At 36.2% G+C, this 3,420-nt stretch overlaps 1 long non-coding RNA gene across 1 annotated transcript; it reads right to left on the bottom strand.

Moving 5' to 3' along the window:
- Positions 1-793: 793 nt before the first annotated feature.
- On the bottom strand, positions 794-3,177 carry LOC113660811. Its single transcript, XR_003444917.2, has 3 exons — positions 3,114-3,177; positions 2,592-3,031; positions 794-1,112 (listed from the first exon to the last, which is right to left on the bottom strand). It is a non-coding gene; the product is annotated as an uncharacterized LOC113660811 (long non-coding RNA).
- Between the last annotated feature and the right edge of the window lie 243 nt (positions 3,178-3,420).

Here is a 3,420-nt window from a genome sequence, read left to right as displayed (position 1 = left end):
TCACCTTCTCTTTGTATTATCTATGTCTGTCTATTGACGGATAAGTTAATAATTGGTCGTGGTGTACCTTGATATTTATTATTATTTATTTGCTGAGGACCAGTATTAAGAAAAACAGTATCAGGTATGTAACTCTATCCTGTAACTCCATCCGCTGGCTCACAACAAGATATATCTGTAGGAAAAAAATGTAGAAATATATATATATATATATATATATATATATATATATATATATATATATATATATATATATATATATATATCTAGAAAAAAACAATTGTAATAAAATAAACTAAAATAAAAATAAATAAATAAATAAATAAATATAGATATATCTGCAGGAAAGGAAAATCTAGAAATATATATATTTTTTTCATATCTAGAAAAAACTAATTGTAATAAAATAAAATTAAGCAAAAAATTATTATTATTATTATTATTTTTTTTATTATTATTTTTTTTTTTTTGCCACAAATTCAAGCAACCATCTGTTAACTATTGGGTAAAACATTGATGAAACCTTCATGTCTTGTGTTATTATTCTTAAATATTTGTAACACTACAAAAATGTTATATATCTGTATATGCACATGTGAAGTCTAAGTTGTATATCGTTATACACACTGTTATACCAGTGGGATCGTGAACATTTATTATTATTACTTTCAACAAGCCAAGCATAGTTAATCTTAACCGTTATGCAAATATAAAATACTGAACAACTTCCTACTCCGGATGTCTGTTTAATAATCATGCTCAGGAGACAATTTGCTGAGAGAGAAATAATTTAAACCTCATTAACAACACAAGCAAGACAATTAAAGAACCGAATGGACTCATTAACTGGACTCACATGCTTCTCATTTTCATTGCAACATCAGAACAAAAGCTCGCTCCAAATACAGTGTGTATAATAAATAAAGCATCAGTACAGGTTAAAATGCGTAGAGACCGGAAACTGGAAATGAATTTATTTTACTTGGCAAAAAATCAAATGCAGCTAAGCATCGCTTGTGGCTGTAGAATTCGGACACCTGCTGAATCATGAGTAATGTCATTCAACATGGCAGATTTCCATGCTGCTGTTGTTTGGCTGTGGATGAAAAGTACTATAGAGAAAAAGAGAGAGAGAGAGAGAGAGAGAGAGAGAGAGAGAGAGAGAGAGAGAGAGAGAGAGGGAACAAAAGCAGAGTTAACGCTAAATGCCAGAAGCGTCTGGCAACAAAGAAGGAGCAATGAGGAGAGGGAATTTCTTTGCAGGACCAACAAAACCAACTGCCATAATCACAAGTGTGAGTCTCATGTAAACAGTTGGCATTTAATGTATGCATTTATTTCATTGAACTATTCTGAAATATCAACACAGACAAAAACTATTTACTTTCCTCACATGGAAAACCAATTATGCCCCTTTTCCACCGAGGCAGTTCGAGTGCTGGTTCGGAGCCAGAGCCTAATTTAGAACCAGTTCTTTCTGTTTCGACAGCAAAAGCACCGGCTCCGAACCAGGAAAAGCGGTTCTTTAGTAGCACCAAAACGTTGCTGGTCTAGACTTAAGAATCCTTTGTGTCCGGGGCTGGGGGCGGGGCTACTGTTAGTGCATTTGATAATGTACCTAAAGTATACTAATGTTTAATACACTTTTACTTTACCACGATATGATACATTATCAGCACACATGATAGTAGGTAGCTACATGCTAAGGCTAACTTTTTTCTGTGTTAATGATAAAATAACGTTATGTACTTAATCGATTACCTCCGTTTATACAGATTACACGGAGCCGCACGTACACGTTTTATTCGCCGCGTTTGGATGCCAATGAAGGTTCACAAAGCCATGAGCATTATTAGTAAAGCAACATCCGCTATTGTTGTTGTTGTGTTTGTGTTTGTCTTTCCTGATCACCATGAATGGAAATCTGGGGAATCTGCAAGCATCAGAACAAAATCATTATCTTCTTGCATGAGATATTCAAACTCCAATTGGATCTTATTTGCATAATGCTGTGATTATTTTAATGTCCTTCTCTAATTCACGCTTTGTTTCTGCAGGGTTAATATTAAGCCTCCATGGCAGGCTTTAAACCTTAATCTCAGTCCTGGAGACTCCACACCAGCTTTTTCTCCACATTAGCATCTCTTCTCTTCTTATCGAGATCAATTTCAGTTGAAGCAGATGAAAACTCAGAGCATCTCTAGACGTGGTCCTGTCCATTTCAGTTGTAGTCGAATATAAAGGATTTGGAATCATTTCATTTATATTTCCAAATAGTACCATGTGTGCTAAATATAGCCTTAAACTTTTCATGAAGGTTTGATAATCTGGTGTCAGCCAGCTGATCCTCGGGTTCCATTTTGAGTCAAGTTAAAAGACAAAGAACACTTTACTGTATTCTTTTTTTTACTGCCCTGGTTTTCTTCCTCATGACGTCTCAGAGAGTTTTCCTCATCACAACCGGCTGTGGATTGCTCATCGGGTATAGATTTAAAATGTATCATTTAATTCTGTATCTATATGTTTCTGTAAAAATTATGTTCATTGTTAAATTGCTATACAAATAAAATATAAAATAGCCAGCCACTTACCTACTGATAAACTCTCCCAGGCATCATGCAAATGTATTTTTTCTCTTGCTCAGTCTTGGTACAGGGTCCCTTCAGGTCGGTGAAATCAGATGATTGATCTGAAACCTTGGGGAACCTCAGAAGAGTGAAAGGAAGGTTTTCCCTGACAGGAGCTTACATAAGGGAGTCTTAGAGTTTAATCTGAGTACACAGAGAAGATCTGAGCTCTCGGCTAAAGGTCAATGGGATGATTGTGACCTTTCTGATTTCTCCAGCGGGCCGACAGGTAGCCAACACCTGCTCCTAATGAACCCATTAGCCAAATTCCAGCTCTTGGCAGTTGAGTCGATGACAGCTGGTCATGACAGGATGGAAAAGAGTTTTATAGGAGATGGAGACTGATGTGTCAGGAACTAGATCAAGCACACCTGTTTGTCTAGTCAGGATTTATTGCTGTAAATCTAAAAAAAAAAAAAGAGACTCTGGTGTTTCTCAAGATCATGACTTTGACTGAGATTTTAGAATCATTCTTTCATACCGAACCTGCGGATCGTCAGCAAGAGCATCACCGTGGTCCTGATTTGGAAGCAGCAAAGTAGTGGATCAAATCAAGAACCAAAAATATACTGTATTACACAGCTGTCTAATCTTATCAAACACCAACAGTGTGTCATTTATTCAGAACAAAAAAAACAGACCAGTACTTACCTGTCGCCCCCCCATTTTCATGATTTTTGCCTAGATGACATACCCACGTAAAAAGTGGTACAGCTCCCAAATACTTTGACACACAGGGGGTGTGCCTGGTCTCATTGGAGAGAAGATAATCTCTAGTTTCTGATACAATGTC

This window comes from Tachysurus fulvidraco, chromosome 10, assembly GCF_022655615.1.
Source record: "Tachysurus fulvidraco isolate hzauxx_2018 chromosome 10, HZAU_PFXX_2.0, whole genome shotgun sequence".
Lineage (NCBI taxonomy): Eukaryota > Metazoa > Chordata > Actinopteri > Siluriformes > Bagridae > Tachysurus > Tachysurus fulvidraco.
The sequence above is the reverse complement of the archived record's forward strand: the minus strand, read 5'-3'. Positions and strand labels throughout refer to the sequence as shown.